Genomic DNA, 24,228 nt, shown 5'->3' on the forward strand with positions numbered 1-24,228 from the left:
TCTGTATGTCTTCCTTGGTGAAATGTCTATTTAGATCTTCCGTCCAATTTTTAACTGGATTGTTTGTTTTTTTGATATTGAGCTCCATGAGCTGTTTGTATATTTTGGAGATTAATCCTTTGTCTGTTGTTACATTTGCAAATATTTTCTCCCATTCTGAGGGTTGCCTTTTTGTCTTGTTTATGGTTTCACTTGCTGTGCAAAAGCTTTTAAGTTTAATTAACTCCCATTTGTTTATTTATGTTTTACTTTCTGTTACTCTAGGAGGTGGGTCAAAAAAGATCTTGCAGTGGTTTATGTCAAAGAGTGTTTTTCCTATGTTTTCCTCTACGAGTTTTATAGTGTCTGGTCTTACATTTAAGTCTTTAATTCATTTGTTGTTTATTTTTGTGTATGGTGTTAGGAAGTGTTCTAATTTTTACATGTAGCTGTCCAGTTATCCCAGCACCACTTATTGAAGAGACTGTCTTTTCTCCATTGTATGTTCTTGCCTCCTTTGTCATAAATTAGGTGGCCATATGTTCGTGGGTTTATCTCTGGGCATTCTATCCTGTACCATTGATATATACTTCTGTTTTTGTGCCAGTACCGCACTGTCTTGATTACTGTAGCTTTGTGGTATAGTTTGAAGTCAAGGAGCCTGATTCCTTCAACTCTGTTTTTCTTTCCCAAGATTGATTTGGCTATTTGTGGTCTTTTGTGTTTCCATATGAATTGTAAAATTTTTTATTCTAATTCTGTGAAGAATGCCACTGGGAGTTTGACAGGGATTGCATTGAATCTGTAGATTGCTTTGGGTAGTCATTGTCACAATATTGATTCTTCCAATCCAAGAACATGGTATTTTTCTCCATCTGTTTATGTCATCTTTGCTTTCTTTCATCAGTGTTTTATAGTTTTCTGAGTACAAGTCTTTCACCTCCTTAGGCAGGTTTATTCATAGGTATTTTATTTTTTTGGTTGCAATGGTAAATGAGAGTGTTTCCTTAATTTCTCTTTCTGATTTTTCATTGGCAGTGTATAGGAATGCCAGAGATGTCTGTGCATTAATTTTGTATCCTGAAACCTTACCAAATTCATTGATGAGTTCTAGTAGTTTTCTCTGGCATCTTTAGGATTGCCTGTGTATAGTATCATGTTATCGGCAGTGACAGTTTTACTTCTTCTTTTCCAATTTATTTTCCTTTCATTTTTTTTCTTCTCTTATTGCTGTCACTAGGACTCTCAAAACTATGTTGGATAAGAGTGGCAAGAGTGGACATCCTTATTTTGTTCCTGATACTCATGGAATGTTTTTAGTTTTTCACCATTGAGAATGATGCTTGCTGTGGATTTGTCATATATGGCCTTTATTATGTTGAGGTAGGTTCCCTCTATGCCCATTTGTTGGAGAGTTTTTAACATAAGTGGGTGTTGAATTTTGTCAAAAGCTTTTTCTGCATCTATTGAGATGATCATATGGTCTTTACTCCTTAATTTGTTAATGTGGTGTATCACAGTGATTGATTTGCATATATTGAAGAATCTTTGCATCCCTGGGATAAATCCCACTTGATCATGGTGTATGATCCTTTTAATGTGCTGTATCACATTGATTGATTTGCATATATTGAAGAATCTTTGCATCCTGGGATAAATCCCACTTGAACATGATGTATGATCCTTTTAATGTGCTGTGGGATTCTGTTTGCTAGTATTTTGTTCAGGATTTTTGCATCTATGCTCATCAGTGATACTGGTCTATAATTTTCTTTTTTTGTGATAGCTTTTTCTGGTTTTGGTATCAGGGTGATGGTGCCTTCATAGAATGAATTTGGGAGTGTTTCTCCCTCTGCAATTTTTTGGAGGAGTTTGAGAAGGATTGGTGTTAGCTCTTCTCTAAATGTCTGATAGAATTCACCTGTGAAGCCATCTGGTCCTGGATTTTTGTTTGTTGGAAGATTTTTAATTATGGTTTCAATTTCATTACTTGTGATAAGTCTGTTTATATTTTCTGTCTCTTCCTGGTTCAGTCTTGGGAAATTGCACCTTTCTAAGAATTTGTCCATTTCTTTGTGGTTGTCCATTTTATTGGCATATAGTTGTTTGTAGTAGTCTCTTATAATCGTTTGTATTTCTGCAGTGTCAGTTGTGATTTCTCCATTTTTCATTTCTAATTTTACTGATTTGCATCCTCTCCCTTTTTCTCTTGATGAGTCTGGCTAAGGGTTTATTAATTTTGTTTATCTTCTCAGAGAAGCAGCTTTTAGTTTTATTGATCTTTGCTATTGTTTTCTTCATTTCTATTTCATTTATTTCTGCTCTGATCTTTATGATTTCTTTCCTTCTACTGACTTTGGGTTTTATTTGTTCTTCTTTCTCTAGTTGTTTTAATAGTAGGGTTAGATTGTGTATTTGAGATTTTTCTTGTTTCTTGAGGTGAGATTGAATTGCTATAACTTCCCTCTTAGAACTGCTTTTGCTGCATCCCATAGGTTTTGGGTTGTTGTGTTTTCATTGTCATTTGTTTCTATTTATTTTTTTATTTCTTCTTTGATTTCTTCAGTGATCTCTTGGTTATTTAGTAGTGCACTGTTTAGCCTCCATGTATTTGTGTTTTTTACACTATTTTTCCTGTAATTGATTTCCAATCTCATAGCGTTGTGGTCAGAAAAGATTCTTGATACGATTTCAATTTTCTTAAATTTTCCAAGGCTTGATTTGTGACCCAAGATGTGATCTATCCTGGAGAATGTTCCATGTACACTTAAGTAGAAAGTGTATTCTGCCACTTTGGGGTGGAATATTTTATAAATATCAATTAGATCTATCTGGTCTATTGCATCATTTAAAGCTTGTGTTTCCTTATTTATTTTCTGTTTGGATGATCTGTCCATTGGTGTAAGTGGGGTGTTAAAGTCCCCTACTATTATTGTGTTCCTGTCAATTTCCCCTTTCATGGTTGTTAGCATTTGCCTTATATATTGAGGTGCTCCTATGGTGGATGCATAAACATTTATAACTTTTATATCTTCTTCTTGGATTAATCCTTTGATCATTATGTAGTGTCCCTCCTTTTCTCTTGTAACAGTCTTTATTTTAAAGTCTATTTTATCTGATATGAGTTTTGCTACTCCAGCTTTATTTTGATTTCCATTTGCATGGAATATCTTTTTCCATCCCTTCACTTTCCGTCTGTATGTGTCCCTAGGTCTGAAGTGGATCTCTTGTAGACAGCATATATATGGGTCTTTTTTTTTGTTTCCATTTAGCCAGTCTGTGTCTTTTGGTTGGGGCATTTAATCCATTTACATTCAAGGTTATTATCGATATGTGTGTTCCTATTACCATTTTATTAATTGTTTTGGGTTTGTTTTCGTAGGTCTTTTTCTTCTCTTGAGTTTCCAGATTAGAGAAGTTTCTTTAGCATTTGTTGTAAAGCTGGTTTGGTGGTGCTGAATTCTCTTAGCTTTTGCTTGTCTGAAAAGCTTTTGACTTTTCCATCGAATCTGAATGAGATCCTTGCTGGGTAGAGTAATCTTGGTTGTAGGTTTTTCTCTTTCATCACTTTAAGTATATCCTGCCACTCCCTTCTGGGCTGCAGTTTCTGCTGAAAAATCTGCTGATAACCGTCCGGGGATTCCTTTTTATTTTATTTTTTGTTTTTCCCTTGCTGCTTTTAATATTTTTTCTTTGAATTTAATTTTTGTTAGTTTGATTAATATGTGCCTTGGTGTGTTTTTCCTAGGGTTTATCCTGTATGGCACTCTCTGTGCTTCCTGGACTTGGGTGACTATTTCCTTTCCCATGTTAGGGAAGTTTTCGACTATAATCTCTTCAAATATTTCTCAGACCCTTTCTCTTTTTCTTTTTCTGGGACCCCTATAATTTGAATGTTGGTGCTTTACTGTTTCCCAGAGGTCTCTGAGATTGTCTTCAATTCTTTTCATTCTTTCTCCTTTATTCTGCTCCTCGGCAGTTATTTCCACCACTTTGTCTTCCAGCTCACTTATTCGTTCTTCTGCCTCAGTTATTCTGTTACTGATTCCTTCTAGTGTATTTTTCATTTCAGTTATTGTGCTCTTCACCTCTGTTTGTTTGTTCTTTAGTTCTTCTAGATCTTTGTTAAACACTTCTTGTACTTTCTCAATCCGTGCCTCCATTCTATTTCTGAGATTCTGGATCATCTTTACTATCATTACTCTGAATTCTTTTTCAGGTAGATTGCCTATGTCCTCTTCATTTATTTGGTCTTGTAGGTTTTTATCTTGCTCCTTCATCTGTGACATATTTTTTTTCCATCTCTTTTTTTTTTTGATGAGTGGGTTTGTGATCCTGTCTTACTGGTTGCTTGGCCTGAGGTTTCCAACACTGGAGTGTGTATGCTATTGGGTAGAGCTGAGTGTTGGTGCTGAGATGAGGAACTCTGTTTGACCTCACTCTGATGAATATTCCCTGGAGTCTAAGGTTCTCTTTTCATCCAGTGGTTCGGACTTGGAGCTCCCACCTCAGGAGTTTCAGTCCAACCCAGGCTCATGAACCAAGATCCCACAAGCCGTGTGGGGCAGCAAAAAAAAAAAAAAAAAAAAAGAACAATAACAAAGTAAAAAATAAAATTAGACTAGGAAACTAATAGATATATTAGAAAGAATATAAAAATAAAAATGTAGATGAATCAACAACCGGAAGGTACATAAGTACCACAATAGTAAAAAAGAGGAGGAGGGAAAAGAAAAAAAAGAGGGGGGGAAGGCCTTGGCTGTGGAGGGCAGACCCTAAGCAAAGGTGAGGTTTGGGTGGTGGGCGGGGCCTATGCTTAGGACCCACAGGGCTGGAAAAGGCCCTGGGGGCTGCGGTGGGGTGGGGCTTAGGCTCAAGGAACAGAAGGGGCCCAGGTGTGCCCCCCACCCCTGGTCTCAGAGGGCAGGGGACCTCACCTGGGAGCCCAGCAGGCTTCCTGGGCTCGAGTGGGTGGGGCAAACCCTCTGGTTTCTCTTCAGATGTATAGTCTTCTTAAGATGATAGACTTGAAATTTCGGTTTTAAAGATATAGTTCATAAAATAATAGCAAGAAGCCTTTTTATTTTCCTATTCATTTCCAAGTAGGCTGCAGCTATCAGAGTTTCAAATACTCTAGCATCCTTAGGCTTCACTAGCTGCATTTTAACCTCTGCCATGTGGCATGTGAATGTGGCTTGTTTAGGTAGTTTTATGACATAATTAATAGGCATTGTCAGAGACTCATTTTTGATCAAGGGGGAGTTGGCAGCGCTTTGTTGCTTTCATTCTAGGTTTTGAGAAAGATGCCAGATGGTATGTCCTACTACAAACTGCAATGTGGAAGACATCGTTTTTAGGACACTTTCAAATCCTTTTGGGCCAACTTCATTGACTCCTGCAGAAGTTCAGTTAGTTACAGTTTTACTAAACTTGGTATAGGTACATAGATTGCTTTTGGACTCCCTCTAAAACTTTATTGATGTAAAAATAATTTGATTTTTTTCTCATCTATTTGGCTTAGACAGGAGGCAATGTGAGATACTGGAAAAAAAGTGTTTCCACTATACATAAATTCCAGTCCAAGCCCTGCCAGAAACAGACTCTTTCCAGGTCTCGGTTGCTTCATCTTTGTAGTGAGGCACTGGGCTGAATGATCTGATCTCTTCTCACTGGAAAAAACCATGGTCCTGTGGGTCTTCCTAAGTGTAATCAATCACAAACTTTATGCTGCTTGAAGTAGACACTTGCTTGGCTTTCACAAATTAAAATGTGTGGTTTTGAAGATTTGTGAGAATCCTTGAAGTTCCATGACAGGTAGCAATTTCTAATTTTGCTGAGGAACAAATTTTATTTGCACACAGTGCAAGGCTATATGCAGGAGTCGTATTTATTATAACAAAATCCAGCCCTCCACCCACCATTTGTATCTCAATGTTGAAGTCTTATGTTATCTTCTTGTTATCAGTAGATTCCAGAGGGATTGCTTCTTTTTTTTCTTTTTCTTTTCTTTTCTTTTTTTTTTTTGGTATATCTTCTTTCATTTTATGGTGGAAGCTTATAATGTAATATATTCTATTACTTTAAAAATTAGTCTTTTATATAAAACTTGAATTATACATCAAAATTAACTAAACATAGCTGTAGAATAGAAACCAGAAGCATAAGGACCCATGGAAAAGTCTCATATGCCTCCATACTTTCATATCAGAATCATCTAACTTCTCCATCTTAAGTATTCACAGATTCCAAAAGCTTTGATTCTTTATGTAAATCAATATATGTATATACTGTTTAAAATACATTCATGTTTATTCTCTAAATTAGCAGAATTATATATGTATATATGATAAAACCTTAATAAGTGATATAAATTATGGTGCAAATTACCCTAATAATTTCAAAATCAATTCTTGACTTTTAGAAATGCTTGGTATAATCTTTTGTTTGGTATGCATATCACTAAGTATTGCCTCAGTACAATCCATGATTTGACACAGAGAACGACATCAAAGTTTTCTAAAAATTTCTCCCATTTAATTGATAGTAATTAAATGTCTCAATAAGCAGAGAATTTCTCTTCAGATCTTATTGTTTATAGTCCTAACTTCTCCTTCAGCTTCTGTTAAATTAATAGCAAATGCATTTAAGTATTTTCTAGCCCATGTCTGAGATCCTTATAGATTCAATTTTCTTTTATAACTAAAACATGACAACAATAAATCTGAATCTCATATTTAATAGAATTAAAGTAATCCTTCAGGTCATGTGAGAGGTGGCACAAAGTCATGGTTAAGAACATGGGCAAGTTGCCAGGCTATCTGAGTTAGAATCCTGGTTCTGCTGTTTAAGTTTGAAATAATCTATAAGTGCCTAAGTTTCCTTGCCTACTGAATGAGGAAGACTCAGATGTGTTGGAATGGTGTCTGGACCTTGATTTATTGTTAATATTGATGGCATTAATGCCTGTGACTAGCTGTCATGCAGTGAATTAAAGAGAGGTAGTATTTAACTGAGAAGTTTGAAAACAGAGATTTGCACTCCAGGCATCTCCTAGCCCCATGTTATTCCCACATCTTCTTCCCACATTTCTTCCATCTTCTTCCCCCTTTGCAAAAATTCCCACTCTGCTAGAAGAATCAGTAATCCCTGGTCTTTGCCTGAGGTGTCCCATTTACCCTCTATCTACTAGCTGTCGCCATCTCTGTCTGCTTTTGCAAAGTCCTATGGAGGCTACAGTCTACCCATGAACTATTTGACAGTAGCCGAGGTAGGACCATTGGTGGCGCTACAACCTTATGGGGGGAGATGAATAATAAGCATTTGTATTCAAGATGCTAACACTGCCTCTAGAGATGCCACCTTCCCATCTTTCCTTCTGGTACGTGGGCCTGGCTTTGGGCAGAGGGAAACAGGAGTGGATGGAGCAGTTCAAGAGCTGCAGTGAGTGCAGTGAGCCATCTGGCAGTTGAGCAGACTGGCTAGGGCCAGTGTGGCTCTAAATCATGACTACTCTGATGTCTCTGTAACATGAGACATAGGATGGACATGAGATAAGGGGAAGACCCCTGGGCATTACTAGGTGAGGAGCCCATGTTGTTGCCTAAGGGCTGATCTGTTAGTTTGGTCAGCGATGGCACTACACAAGATAATAGCTGCCAACTTCAGAGAAGAAGCAGAGTTCTAAAAGCCCTCATTAAAACAGACATTAGTCCTTTAGGTGCTAGGGAGGTATAAAGTGGTCCCAGGAGAGGGTTGGGCCTATTTATCAACAGATATAGACATCGTTCAACAACAGGTAAAGCCATCCCAATATGTGTTGACTAAATATCAGTTCTATCCATACTAACACTGGAATCTCCATATTCTCCCATCCCTCAGGCAGGGACTAGTATTCTGCTGCAATATGGGAACCTCAAAGGTATCTACCTGTCTTCAGATAGGTGCACAGAAGGTACTCAATAGGTATTTACTGAATCACTGACTGGATGAATGAATGTACCAATAGAAAGAATTTTTTTCTGTCTTATCTTGTCAAAAAGTTTGGACCACTTACTAGCACTGATTATTTGAATAGATCTTACGCTTGAGGTGTGCTGAAAACTCTCTTAACAACAGTGAAATAGAGGACTACTGAAATGAGCAGAGGCTTTGAAGTCAGATACATCATAATTCAAATCCCAGTTTTGTTCCTACCATCTTTAGTGATCACAAACAAATCATTTCTGCTCTCTGAGACTATGATACAATAATACTTGTTATTAAAGATAAAAATGTTTTCTTTACAAATGTGTTAGGAAAGTAAGGAAACATACATAAAGTGTATGTACCTAGTACCTGGAAAAAATTAATAATAAGTAGTACCTGTTATTGTTGTATATTGGTATTGTTATCAACACACTGCATTAAACTATCAGGCTTCCCTTGACTGGGAAGGAAAGTCTTAATATTCAGGTCAATCTCCCATGACTTCAATTAGCTAAATTCCTGTTTCTTTTTTTTTTTTTTTTTTTTCAAAAAGCATTATTTCATTTATTTTGTCCTTTCCCCCCTTTTTTTTTTTTTTCCACACACACACACTGTATTTTATTTTTACAAGAGATAAATAGACTGACACCAAGCATTGTACATGGATGACCACAACAAAAGCAACAATGATTGCAATTACCAAACAATTGTTTGCAATCATTGTAAATTCCTGTTTCTTTTCCATCCTACATACCCAGGTTATAAGTTCGCTGCATACTTAAAACCCAGGCCTCTTTGTCTAACAATAATTCAGAACACAGTCCTTGACATCTTTTTTCACTAAAATCTATATGTAATTAACGAATTCTCCACTAATCGTCAGAAAACGCTTTGAGGAGAGAATAGAAACACAGGAAAAATACATTTTCTGATGTATACCCTAACAATCTGCCAAGCATCCTGATTCTTACTACTACTGAGTATTAACACTTACTATCTTAATTACGTGTAACACTTCTCTAGAAGTCAGATAATTATTTCACTCTGTGGACTTGCGAACTCAGAACCCAAGTTAAAAGCTTCAGGTAAAGGTTATTTTGTTCCCATAATCGTATTAACACTTACTGGGAAAAACAGGTATTCTAACCCTCTGCTTTGTAGTGCATTTCTCTATCTCTAGATCTTGAACTGGTTTTAATTTGAAATGGTCTTAATTATCACAGGCTACTTAATGTAAAATGTATGTAAAAAGGACAAATTATCAAAGTTGGAAGGTTAGTCTCTAGCCAGTAGGAGCTGGAAGTAGCAGAGGGGGTCACAGCACTTTGCCTGCAGATGGATGGGTCACCAATGTAGGGTGAAAAATCTTAATGCGACTTTTCAGTACATAATTTGGAGCAGACATTCAGATCTTTATTATGAGATAGTAACTTAACCAAGATAACCATTTGAAATAAAAATGGTTTTAACATCCCAGGTCAGTTGTATTTCAGTGTCATTTGTTCCTACTAGAGAACCATGGTTTATAAAATAAACCATGTGTGGTGTGTGTATGTAGAAGACACAAGAAAAGCACAAGATGCTCCCTCCCATCATTTCTTCCTAAAAATAAAAGTAATGTCACAGAACCCTTAAAACCATCCCAATTTTTAAATCCTGCATATGTCAATAACTTTCTTGTATACATGTGATTCCTGTTAGGTAAATATAGTTTCCCAATACAGAGCAGAACTTACTGTTTATATCTCCTTATTTGTAAAAGATTCCTAAATCTAAAAATATGAAGAGAACTCATCAATGAAAGAGAATGCGTTTTCATAAATGCTCAGCATCAGAGTATTAACAGGTTAAATCACTAGTATGAAAATCAATCTAAGGTACAAAATAGCTCCAAACAGTATCATGAGGAAAATCTTTCATAAATTATGTTGTTATAATTTATGCCTTTAGGCTAACTGGGACATTTAAAATTAAAATCATCAAGGTAGAATCTGAACTGAATATACATTCCTAAATGATGTAGATAAACACTTGAAAAAGAAAATTTAAATATCAGAATGATAATACACTTTGGTCAGATAAACTTATATTTTAGACTTTGTTGTAAGTTCTTTATTTTCTAACTAGCAAAATAAGCACCTTATTCTTTTATTATTTTATAGGTAATGCTTGAAAGCAAAGAAGATCGGTGATAGAACACTGAAAGATGATTGATAATTAGAGGAAAACTGATGAAGTCTGTATGAACTAGAAAAAAGTAGTTTGAATCTGAAAAGTAAATAAAGAAGAAATGAAAAACGGGTTCACATTATTTAAAAGTATTTCCACATTTTTAAAAAAACACTGACTATTACATAATGTGAAATACATTTGAAGTTTCTTTACTAACTCTTAGTAAATTCATAGGAAATTACTTTTGCCATATGAAAGGACTCACATTTTATGATTATAGTTATGCTAAAAATATCTCAAGTGAATTTTTTGGAAATGCTTATTAATATGAATTGCATTGCCTGACATATAATAAAAACAAGTATACAATCTTGAACAGATAAATGGATACTCTGATGGTAATATTACTATCACAACTTTGCACAAGCTCAAATGAGTTTTTATCTAAAGGCCTTGAGATATCATTTATAATAAAAGTTTTATGGGGTTTATGACAAATATTTCCATTTACACATTGTAATGAAGAAAGTGAAGCATATAAAGGACTGTTAAATTGCTAGCATGTCTACTGTGTCCTACAAACACACTGATTTATCAGACTTTTACTTATAGAATTACAATTAAATGGAAAAAAAAAACACCACCAAGAAGTAGAGTTTTCTTATCATTCCATTTTATAACTATTCTCTAACTTGTAAGGAGAAAAATCAAAATTTGATGAAACTATAAACAAAACCAAGCACATCTTTTTCTGTATAGAGTGAACCTTTGGCATCAACCTTTTCTGTCTCTGACCCAGGATTAAAAAAATAAAGAGAAAGGTACTGTAAATTAATAGTCCATGTTCTTACAGGAAAAAAAAATGCTACCGTTTCACAGTTATCCGTAAGTTAAATATATGAGAATGTATGATATATTGTTAGATGAAACATATGCTTTTAAATCTTTTAAATTTATGTATTTTATCCAAAAATTATAATTTCCCTACCTCATTCTCAGCTCTGTACATTGGGGAGATAATCAGAAATAAAGTTAAGTCTATGCCATAAAGGATATGCATGAAGAGATAATGCATATATGTACAAAACAATAAAATATAACAGTAGAAATTATCCTATCATTAAAATTTTAATGAATGATCTAGACAATAAATGAAGTTTCATAAGAGCATGCAAACATTAAAAGCCAAGAAAATTATTAAAGATGAGATAAACTAAGTAGACTATTCAACAATTCATTTTACCGATGTTACTAAGGTTCTCCTTAAACCAAGATGTACTAAAATGATCATCATTTGCTATGATTTACTGGTGCTAAGAGAGGACTTTTTGTCCAAATGTAATGCTTTGTCCCTGGACTTTTTGTCCAATGATGCCTCACATGCCTTTAGTAGATGACCAAAACTTTTTCACAGTAGAGTTAAATTTAAATATGTAAAACAAAGGTGGTGACTTTGGTAATATGGTAACTTAAATTCACAATGTGGTATATATATGTTTAGTACCAGATTCACTCCTCAGTGCCCATTTTGACTCAAGTATTAGGGAACCACATAGCAGCACAGAATGGGGAAAGAAAGGAAAGTGATTTGATGGTCTAATTTTGTTACTTAACAACATGGCCAAAGGTAAGTTTTGATTTCAGATAATATGACAATGTCTCAATGAACAGTACTGGGAAAAATATTTACACAATGTCTCAATGAACAGTATTGGGAAAATATTTACCGATATGAAAACAAAAAAGTAATGTCGAATCTGCACCTTTCTCATCTTCCACCAAAATTTCAAATGAAAAGTAAAAAAGAAAAAAAAAAAAAAAAACCTGAGTACTATCAAAGCATTGAGAGTTTTTTCATTTTGTTTGTTTGTTTTTTAACATTTTACAGTGGGGTTAAAAAAAAAAAAGTAAAATATGACTCTAAAGCCAGAAATTATAAAGGAAACAACTGGATACATTTCACCTAACAGAAATGCAAAATTTCTCTCTGAGAAAATACTATAAAAAACCACAAACTAGAAAAATATCTGTGAACTATGTAACTGACAAATGTTTCTGTTATTGATAATTTAAAAGCTTGTAGCAGTTAAGAAGTAGAACAACTCTTGTTGTGTGAAGTGTCCCCAAGCTGATCCTAAGAATTCACATGTGAATAATTTATGTGGGAGGTGCTAGAAGCAATGGCAGGAGAGGGGGAAAGCAAGACAAGAGAAGCAAAGACACCTAATAAAGGGAGCATTATTACAGCAGCTACCACTGTGGGCGACAATAGCTTAATCCTACAGGGAAGCTTGAGGAAATGGTGTAAAACACAGGCCTCAAGAAACATAAACACAGGGGTGAGGGAGGGGGTATTTACCACCAACTCCTGCTGGCCTTTGGTGCAAAGCTGCCCTAAAGAGTGTTACTTCTCTAGCATTGTGGTCTGCTCTGTTAGAGAACTCTCTTAAAGAAAATAGATGCAGATACTGGCAGCTGGAAGTTGGCTGGCACTCAATGGAATGGTTAATCTCAAGAGAAATGGCAGAGTTTCTATAGTCTCTGCTATAAGGAGCAAATGATAGTAATTCTACTGGTAAAATGAACTGGTAGTTTACATTAAAAATACACAAATGTTCCACAGTCATGAAAATTAACTTCATTAATAACCATGTGATGCAAAATTCAAATTTTGCATATTAAAATTATGTTTATGTAAGTCAATTCATTATGCCATACATCTAAAACTTATACAGTGCTCTATGTCAATTATATCTTAATAAAACTACAAAAGTATAATAAAATAGTATTTTTTAAAATTTGGTTTATTTATAATGTGAGAAATTCTCTCATACATTGGTAGGAATATACTGATAAAAGGTTTATGGAAAAAAGCCCAAATGTTTACAGTGTTTGATATACATTGACCCAACAGTTTTACTTTCAGACCATCCTATTTACAATTGCAACTCCATTTTTGACACTTCGATCACCCTCCCACACTTTCTTTTTCTCCACAGTATATATCACCATTTATTTATTAAATATCATTATTTATTTCTATAGTTTGTTACCTTCACTAAACTATATGCCACATGAGGTTAAGGATTTTTGTCTGCCTTATTCCTTGGCACCTAGACTTGAGAAGACTAGCTCACACATAATAGATAGTCAATAAAATTTGTTGACTGGATGATTTTTCTATGAATACATCATTAGACAACAATAGAAAAACTGATCACAAATATATTTAAATAAAGCTTATCTTAATTTTGTTTATAATAGTAAAAATCAGAAAAAAACATAATGACCAAAAAAAGTGCTGTTTGCATAATATACACATATATTACACAGATTAAAAATGATAATCTTCATATATGCTTTTGACATGGAAAACTGGGCATGATATATCATTAAGTCAACAATGCAGTTTACCAAACGGCACATCCAGTATGACTCAGTTTTGGATAAATATATATTTTTAGTATAAATCTAAATCTAGGACAGTATAAAGAGAAATATTAACTCTGGTTAATTCACTATTCACAGGTAATTTTTAATTTTTTCTACTCTAAATTTTATATAGTATGTGCCTTATAACCATAATGAATTATAAGTCTATTTTTATTGTGAAAACATGTTGAATCTAATATAAAAGCCTATAGTGGCTAAAAGGCTACATCTTTAATTTTTACAATGTAGGGAATTGACCAAACATCAAACAGATAAACACTTGAAAACGACCAAAATATTTGTATTTATTATGATACTAACTTGTAAATTGTTTATGTAACTTAGACTTTACATTAGAGTTGCATTACTGATGGCATGAGGACTAAACTAGTTTTACTAAACAAAGCTCATTAATGGTATATATTTATGTGTATTTTGTAGGAAAAATACCACTAAAATTAAAGTTGTTCTTTTACCATTTCCAGGATCTGATAGTATTATTAAACCAAACCATAACTTTTCACTTCGGTTAATTCTTATTCAGACCAATGTCAATTTCTTAGATTAATGCTGGAGGCAATAAAATCCCAAGAGAAGAAGACATTTCCATTTTTTTGTTTATGAAGATCAAAAATGTATAAAACTCACTATAACTATACTTTAATAATGCCTAGAGCACCAAATAAGAGACTTTAGGTATTCACTTGAAACAACTGGCAGAATTTTTTGTTTTATTTCTTACTTCAGTTTTTTTTTTTTTTTTTTTTTTAAATTTATGGCTGTGTTGGGTCTTCGTTTCTGTGTGAGGGCTTTCTCTAGTTGCGGCAAGTGGGGGCCACTCTTCATCGCAGTGCGTGGGCCTCTCACTATCGCGGCCTCTCTTGTTGCGGAGCACAGGCTCCAGACGCGCAGGCTCAGTAGTTGTGGCTCACGAGCCCAGCTGCTCCGCGGCATGTGGGATCTTCCCAGACCAGGGCTCGAACCCGTGTCCCCTGCATTGGCAGGCAGATTCTCAACCACTGCACCACCAGGGAAGCCCCCTTACTTCAGTTTTAACAGCCTATCCATCACTGATGTTGCTACAATATCGCATACTAGTTTTTATAAGAGCAGAAATTATGCTATTCTTCATGTCAGTATAGTCTCATAATCCCTTGTCATATTTTAATAGAATAAGTCAAAAGAAATACACTTTAAAATCAAGTAGTTGATGCAAAGCTAGAATAATTTAGGATACACATTTTTCTCTAGTTATTAAGTAACATTTGTCATTATTTCATATTTTTAAGATGACATTTAGAGGCAATCGCAAGAGCTATGTAGATGTATATCTTAAAATATAAGATCAGTTGTCTGTCGGTGGTAGTTGCAGTAACCACATACTACAACCCTCAGGACTGCTCACAGAACCAGCAAGACGGGCCTCTGCCTGATGCCCTGTGCTTACAGACCCTGCACTTAACAAACTCACAAAGATAAATGTGTTAAAGGATGCATGAAGGCCCTGGTCACTGGGATGCAGTGCTCAGTACTGGCACAGCATAACCCATAACATTATAAATCCACTTCTATGACTCACACTGTTTACACCATGGGAACATTTCACATTTTTTCCCTATGTCCTCAGAAATAAAAGGTGACTCTATCCAAATGCCATGAAGGTTTCTGGTATGTGTTCCTGTCAACACTGGACACAGACATATTTCAAAGAAAGGAGATGATTTGAGTAGTGGAAGTACTTAAGTAAGAGAGGCGACAAAGTAACTGTCAGATCCCTCCTCTCAGGACAAATGCAATAGCCTTTTTTTTTCAGTTTTACTGAGGTATAATTGACAAATGCAATTTTTATATTTAGGATATAAAAGTGATGTTCTGATATATATATACACCGTGAAGTGAACACGACAAGCTAATTAACATATCCATTATCTCACATGGTTAACACTTTCTCTGTGTGTGTGTGTGTGTGTGTGTGTGTGTGTGTGTGTGTGTGGTCAGAATGCTTAGGATTTACCCTCCTAGCAAATTTTAAGTATAAAATACAGTATTGTTACCAACAGCCACCAAGCTGCACATTAGATCTACAGAACATATTCATCTTGCGTAACTGAAACTGTGTACACTTTACCAAGATTTCCCCATTTCCCCTACCTCCCAACCCATGACAGCTATTATTCTGTTCTCTTCTTCTCTGAGTTTGACTATTTTAGATTCTACCCATAAGTTAGATCATGCAGTATATGTCTTTTTGTGCCAGGCTTATTTCACTTAGTATAATGTCCTTCAGGTTGATCCATGTTGTCACAAATGGCAGAATTTTTTTCTTCTTTAAGGCTGAATAATATTCCATTGCGTGTATGTATCACATTTTCTTTATCCATTCATCTTTTTATGACCATTTAGGTTGTTTCCATATCTTAGCTATTGTGAATATTGCTGCAGTGAACATGGGGGTCCAGTATCTTTGAGATACTGACTTCATTTTTTTGGATATATATACCCAGAAGTTGGATTGCTGGATCATATTGTATTTCTATTTTTAATTTTTTGAGGAATTTCCATAGTGTTTTCCAAAATGGCTGTACCAATTTATATTCTCATAAACAGTGTACAAGGGCTCCCTTTTCTCCACATCTTCGCCAGCATTTGTTATCTCTTGTCTTTTAAATAAGAGCCATTCTAACAGTTGTGAGGTGATAGCTCATTGTGGTTTTGATTTGCGTTCCTTGACGATTAGTGACATTGAGCACCTTTTCATGTACCTGTTGCCCATTTGTATGTCTTCTTTTGAGAATTGTCTATTCAGGTCTTTTGCTCATTTTTTATTTAGGTTTTTTCATTTTTTGCTATTGAGTTGTAGGAATTGTTTACATATTTTGGATATTAACCTCTTATCATATACATGGTTTGCAAATATTTTTTTCCCATTCTGTAGGTTGTCTGTTCACTCTGTTAATTGTCCCTTTGTTGGGCAGAAGCTTTGATTTGATGTAGCCCCACTTGTTTATTTTTATTTTTGTTGCCTATGCTTTTGGTGTCATATCTAAAAACTTATTGCCAAGACCAATATCAAGAAGCATTTCCTCTATATTTTCTTCTATTAGTTTTATGTTTACATCTTTAATCCATTTTTAGGTGATTTTTGTATATGGTGAGAGATAAGAGTCCAATTTCATTCTTCAGCATGTGGCTGTCCAGTTTTCCCAACACTGTTTACTAAAGAGACTATCATTTCCTCATTGTCAAAGACACAGTAAGAAACTAAAACTACTGGCCAATATTCCTGATGAACATAGATGCAAAAATAGTCAACAAAATACAAGTAAATTGAATTCAACAGCACATTAAAAGGATTATAGACCATGACCAGGTGGGATTATTTACCCCTGGGATGCAAGGATGATTCAATACACCACATTAACAGAATGAAAGATAAAAACCACATGATCATCTCAATAATGTAGTAAAAGACTTCGATAATTCAACATCCATTTATGATAAAAACTCTCAACAATATGGGTGTACAAGAAACTTCCTCAAAACAATAAAGGCCACATAAGGAAATTCCACAGTTAATATCATACTCAGTGAGGAAAAACTGAAAGCTTTTCCTGAAGATTTGCTACAAGGCAAGGAGACTCACTCTCAGCACTCTTTTCAACATGATGATGGATTTTTCTAAAAACGTCCGGATTTTATCACATTTCATAGATAAGGCTTCCAATAATTAGAATGCCAATATTTTGAAATAATAACAGAAGATATCCGCTATAATGTGCTTTGATGGTTGGGTCAACACTAAATATGTTATATGCCTGCAATATTTAAATTTGGAATATTGTTTTTAAGGTACAATAGATTTCACCCATTGTCTTCAAGTATATGACTCATTAATAACTTTACAACACTATCTCCAAATATATTAAGTTGAATTGAAAACTACTGAGAGAAGCAAGATCAAGCAGAATCATCCATGCTTGTGCCAATATACAGAAAATATTATGTCATATGCTACTGAAAAACAGCATGGCCTGGTAAACTGCAGGGAAATGGGGCACAGGTGGAAGGACAAGTACCAGGAAATAGGCCCCTGAACCTCCTTCATGGCAGAGTAAGTCGTAGAGTAATTGTACCAGCTGTTTTACTGGAAGAAAGTCTAGCCTTTTCATAGAATATGAAATAGTAAAGGGCATCTCAGCAGTACCTGTATTTCCTGGATGAGGAGAAAGATGCTACTGGGGACAGAGTACCAGGCTTAACTAAGAAAATATGGACATTAATGGGACACTTTGTATTGCAAGGAGTACTTGACCAGTAGACTGTGTAGAGAGTTGCTTTTTCTAAGAAATTAAATTTTCTTTAAAAAATCACTAGACCAGTTATTATTGCATACACATACATATGTATGTAAATATGTACTTACTAGATTTAAACTTTAAAATAGCAGAGACTGTTGTAGCCAGTGGGTGTATTAAGGAAATATACACAAACATTCTCAAATAAATACATATGCTTCAGAAATAACATTTAAAAAATATAAATCCTAGAGTTTTCTGTCCCTATTATCCACACACTCTTCCCCTACTCATTTGACTAGGCATTCTATGTACCTTGGGGGAGGAATAACCCAGCAGAAAAACAATGAATTGATAAATACTGAAAGAAATTATCTGTTTTAATTTCTGCATTAAATATTGATATAACCCATATAAAGAAAAGCTCTCTGAAGTCCTCAATAGCTTTTAAGACTGTAAAGTGTTTGGTGACCAAATTGTTTGGGAATCACAGCTAGGAACCAAGGTGGTTCCACATCCCTACTTATATGGAACTGAAGGGGACCTGTTAGAGAACTCTCATCAAAAAATATATTCATTAACCATTTATATACGTATAACAAACAACAAAATAACTTCAGTATTTGAGTGACATTTTAATTGTTATTTAGTTTGGATAGAACATATGCAGGCTCTGGACTAACTACTACAAACCATTTGAAGACAGAAATATAGTTTAATCCAAGGGTCTTCTTACTTCATTTATAAAAGTTGACTTTAGATCTCTACAGAACTGGAGAGGGATCTACTTCATAAAAAGAAGTAAACTTATCTTTTTAGGATGTCTCTCACATGGCACTGCGTTCTTATATATTCTCAGATTTCATGTCAGCTCATGAAGCTTGTTGGGAAGCCTCGGAATGCATTACCTTTCTACTTTTGAGGTAGCTAGTTCAGCTAAAGCTTTATTTACACAATAAGGAGAGAAAAAGAAAAGGGTTTTGGCCCAGTGCAAATATCCTATAAGTATCAAAGCCAGTTCAGTGATATAATAATGATTATTTTTGTCTTCAGAGCAGTTTACCTGCAGTACTGGACATGACCCCCTTTGTATTACATGATAAATAGTAAACAGGGGGGAAATGTTGCCCAGGCTTAACTGACCTAGTGGACACACATTTAAAAGAATTGGAAGAGTAAAGCTATGGTACACTAGCGCATGTTCTCTTAACTTGAGATAGAACACATCTATCATATCCCAACAACAATTCATCGTAATATGGTTTCTTTCAGCCTTTGACCAGTAATTTGGACATGATCCTCCTAAGGGAGCAGAGCATTTATAGATGAGGCTTCATATTATATTGATGCATCTGTTAAATTAGATTTTTCCTAGTAGCTATTGAGCAATTAACCTACTAAGATTCCACCTCCTCACCCACCTTGGCAAGAGCTTTTATGTACTTCATCACATACAATCACCAGAACTAGAATACTGCCTGCAACAATCCTATTGGAACTAAAGAGGAACGTGACACACGGTATTAGGGACTTCTTAAATACCTCCCAGCATGGATGAAAAAGGGTGTCCTTTATTCATATTCTTTCACGAAATACATCTACTGAAAAATGGCAACATTCCCAGATCAGGGCATATCACTATAATTGTTCAATCCACAGACAGGACAAGTAAGATCTGCTTAAAAGATTTATTGAGCACTTTCTGGGTCAGGCATGGTGCCAAGTATTTTATATCCATTTTCTCACGTGATCCCCAGAAAAACCTTATAAGGGGTTTACTGCCATCATCCCAATTTTATAGGTGAGGAAATGGAGGTTCAAAAAGGTTAAATAAATTGCCCTAAATCACGAAGTTAGTAATGGAAGAGGCTAGGATGATAATTTTTTGAATTACAACTATTTCATAGATTAACCAATGTAGTTATTAATTCATTAGCTATATTCTGACAAGTGAGATTTGTTTGGATTAGGGATTCACATTCCAGGTAAAAACCACAAAGCACACTTGGCCAAGCTACTTAAAATAACAAAATACACATTTGAATGGAAAGGTTATTTTCTGAAAATGATTTCATGAATTATTTCTATGAAGCCAAAAATGACTTAAATCCCAATCTATTGTTAAAATGATGAAAAAAATCCTAGATGTAATCTATTCATAACTAGCATAAATACAGCAATGATTCCTTGGTTAAACTGTCATTCTTGACAGTTTAGGAAAACAATTAATAATAATATAGGGAGCTTAGTGTAGTGAAAGCAAAACAAAACAAACACAAATGTAGGCTTTAGACTAGATATACCTGGCTTTGCTGCTTACGAGCAGCAAATTTGGGCAAGTTATTTAACCCTTCTGAGCCAGTTTCCTCATCAATAAAATGAGGATCCCAGTTCCTGAATGGCATGACTGTTGTTAGGATTAGTGGATTAGTGGTGCCAAGGCCATTGTGGCACGGTGTGTCTTCCACAGTCCTTACCCATCATATCATTCTCTAGAGTGAATTATATCGAAATAATACCTTCTACTGTCTGAGGCTGAGATTTTGTATGCCAGGATAAGAAAATGCCAGAATTTCAATAAATTTGGGAACACTGAATTAGAAGACACAGGGTATCTGCTATCAAATGTTCTTTAAAATAAAGATGAAAGGGGTAAAGTCTAAGTTCTCTGTACTTCTTGCAATTTTAATACCTAAAAGAGGAATGCTATTCACAATATGTACTTTTAGTGAAAAGAAGTTATATTAACGGGGAAAAAAAGACCATGAATAAGAAAGGAAAAAACCGAAGCTCTCAATTCTAGGCTATGCTGCAGACATTACTTTTCCCAATCCGCCACTACTTTTTCTAGGTCTGATATACCAAGAAAGAGTTGTGGAAGCAGTGGCCCAGAGTACTGAACTAAGAAAGCTTGAATTCAAGGAGGTTTCGGCTCTGAGTAGCTCTGTAGCCCTAGACAAGTCACAGACTCTGAGATGATTCCTCTGTAAAATGAACGTTTGGACTATCTGCACTCATCTCTACCAGCTATGAAATCCAATAACTATATACTTCTAATTTTAGTAACTGCCAGCAAACAGATTTCAGCAGGAGATACGTGAAAGGTGGCTATTAAAACATTTGAAGGAGATTCCAAAATATGCCCCATAAACAAGTACATTATTTGACACAGAAAAATCAAATCTTGTACATAACAATTTTGGGGTAGTTTCAAAATAAAATACGATAAACTATACTAGATTAAAAATATAAGACAAAATGATGTATTGTTGGAGCACCTATGCAAGTATAAGGTGTGGTAAACCAATGAAATCGAAATTTGAATTTATGTTATAGCTTGTGGAATCAGCTTTGTCAGTTTATGTTCATATACTTAATGTATTTTGGTATAGGAAAACTAGGTTTCATTAATTTATTTCAAAAATTCTACAAATATTTGCTGAGTACCTAAATATGCTGGGCCCTATACTAGCTAGAAGAATGATACCAGTGATGAAATATTTCACATTTTAATGGGGATAGATGCTAATCACATAAACTATGATAAGTACTGCAAAGGAAGAATTAAAACTGCAATGTGAAAAATTAACATAGAGTATGATATAGACTGTGGATTTAGGAAGACTTTTTTGAGGAAAGGACTTCATATTTAGGTTGAGAACTATGAATGAGAAGTTGCAAAAAATAAAAGTAGAGGGAATCTTGAAAAGGCTACATACTGTAGGATTCCAACTATTTGACATTCTGGAAAAGGCAAAATTCTAGAGACAGTAAAAAGATCAGTGTTTGACAGGAGTTAGGAGAGGGAAGGATGAATAGGCAGAGCACAGAGGATTTTTAGGACAGTGAAACTACTCTGTATAATACTATAATGATGGGTATATGTGATTATAAATTTGTCCAAACCCATATAGGTGTACAACACCAAGAGTAAACTCTGTTATAGATTATGGACTCTGGGTGATAGTGATGTCAATGTAAGCACATCATTTACAAAAAATGTACCACTCTGCTGGGCGGATATTGATAATAGGGGAGGCTGTGCATGTGTCAGGGCAAGAACTCTATGGAAAATACCTAAACTTTCTGCTCAAATTTTGCTGTGACCCTAAAAGTGCTGCAAAAAATAAAGTCTATTAAAAAGTACAGAGAAGAAGATTCAAGATGTGCAGAACTTGAAGCAGGAAAACTTTAAGGATTTGAAATAGAAGGTATGGGTTTCTTGTCATTCTAAGACAGTCTTATCCATCTAAGATATTTCTCAAGATAAGTATGAGCTGTGAATGAATCTTAAACTAAAAATACATAAATAAAACCAAACTCTAAGGCCTTAAGTGCTCACGTAAAAGAACTCTAAAATGCTCTCTAAACACCATACAAATTTATTCCACAGTACCCATTACCTGATAGTTTTAAGTTATATATATATGTTTTATATACACACACACATGCATGCATGTATATATATGTATATATATATATATATATAAATATAAATATAAAACAAGTAGTGTCTCTAAAACTTCCTTTAACTTTAGCTCAAAAATTAGACACAATGTAAATTAACATCTGTTCCAGTTTCTAATACTACATAACAAATTAACCCAAAACTTAGTGACTTAAAAACATTTATTAAAGCCCTGGGTTCTATGGATCCAAAGCACAGGCAGGAGGTGATTTGTCCCTATTATATCTCAAGTAGGAAAATGTGAAACTGGGGCTCATTTGTCAGCTGGGGGCTGGAATCAGCCAAAGCCTCCTTCACTCACATATCTGGTGCTAGGGAGGAAATAACTCACAGACTAGGACTGCTGACTGGAGCTCCTATATGTGACCCCTCCATGCGGCTTTGCTTCCTCCCAGAATGTTGACTTCAAGGTAGTCAGACTTCTTATATGGAATCTTTGGACTCCAAACACAAATATTCCAGAAAATAAAGTAAAAGCTGCATCACCTTTGAGGACTTGACCTCTGAACTCATGCACTGTTGTTTCTGCTATATTCTGTTGGCCGTAAACAATTTGGAAGCCCACTTAAATTTGAAAGAGTATATAGATGCCACCTACAAATTGAAGGAAGTGTGAAAGAATGTGTAGCAATTCTTCTTCATTTCTATAACATCTAAAGCACTACTATAATCATGAAAATAGTAGCCTCTACATCCAGATGTGCTGGTTAAGTCTACTCCTTCTCAGGAAATTATTATTTCTCCTGAAGGATTCTCAACCCCATTTTTCTGTGATCTTTGTATATTCTCTATCTTGATTGGCCATAGTGCCTCTTGTAATTTCTACTACATTCTCACCCAGGGACCTAAATTGATTACTTTGATCACTATCCCATCATGGTAGAAATTACTTCTCAGCATTCCATTAATACATATTAATGTAATGATATTTAATTAATACCTTAGTTATAACTAATAAATATTATTTAAATAATGCTTTAATAATTCTATTAAATTCCTAAGTTTCCCAGCTGACCTTCTAATTTCCCCCATCTATATTCTAATGGACTTGATAAGACTTGCAAGCTAAGACTGAACTCTCAGCTCTCCTTTCCTTCTCTCATGTTCCCATTCATTCTCAGAGCACCAACTACCTCTTCCATGTGACAAGTCTCTCTACTTCTCATAAAATGCTTCATAGCGGTTAATGCTTATATACATATATGTAATAAGAAAAGAGAATAAATCTTTTCCCCATCAAAATACTTGTATTTTAGCAGTATCCTAAATTTGCCCAGCAAAGCGCTGCACTAATTCAAAATACCTCTTATATGTGGGAAAATATAAAACATCATTCCCAGTTTCATAAAGTTGAAAACTTAAAATTCTGGAAGAAAAGTATGATTTCTCTTCTAGTATTCTGTTAATTACTGTAACAGGACAAATGAAGCTGTGAGCTTGAGCCAAGAAGTCTATACCACTGTTTCTCAAATTTTCTGTGGTTGAAGAGCCATGTTTTAAAATTTACAGTTCATGCTGCAGACCAGAATTCTTACAAAATAACAGTAAAGTGAATTAACAGAAAAATAATCATGCCCTTGGATTTCAAAGTAATGTCAAATTGCTATTAAAGTTTCTAAATAATTGCTCGCAATTTCGTCCCCATCTAGTCATGGACTTGTAGCAAAGAGTTCACCTACCAGTGTGGATCCTCATATCACGCTTTGAAGAGCAGTGTTCTCCACAGTCCTGCTCTAAGGAATTCTCTAACTGTTGAGCATTCCTTAGCAAGTAGGTCTTAACACTTGGTTTCCAGACTTCCACAGCCTAGTTTTATTAGAAAGTAACCATTTAAAAAATGATGGATTTGCAGCCAATTAAGCCGACTGTGCTCTTTTCCCCATGGGGGCCTGGTGCGCAATGGCTGCAAACAGCAGC

The 24,228-nt window shown here is 34.9% G+C and overlaps 1 protein-coding gene and 1 long non-coding RNA gene across 8 annotated transcripts in view; one reads left to right on the plus strand and one right to left on the minus strand.

Moving 5' to 3' along the window:
• Positions 1–24,228, minus strand: part of STPG2 (sperm tail PG-rich repeat containing 2) — a gene marked incomplete at its 5' end in the record, with an annotated part of 608,527 nt that overhangs the window by 205,235 nt on the left and 379,064 nt on the right. The window lies entirely within an intron of this gene.
• Positions 13,474–22,316, plus strand: LOC309660853. The gene is made up of 2 exons (XR_014263681.1): positions 13,474–14,276; positions 14,580–22,316. It is a non-coding gene; the product is annotated as an uncharacterized lncRNA (long non-coding RNA).

This window comes from Balaenoptera physalus, assembly GCF_965194825.1.
Source record: "Balaenoptera physalus genome assembly, chromosome: 5".
In the NCBI taxonomy this organism is placed as follows: domain Eukaryota; kingdom Metazoa; phylum Chordata; class Mammalia; order Artiodactyla; family Balaenopteridae; genus Balaenoptera; species Balaenoptera physalus.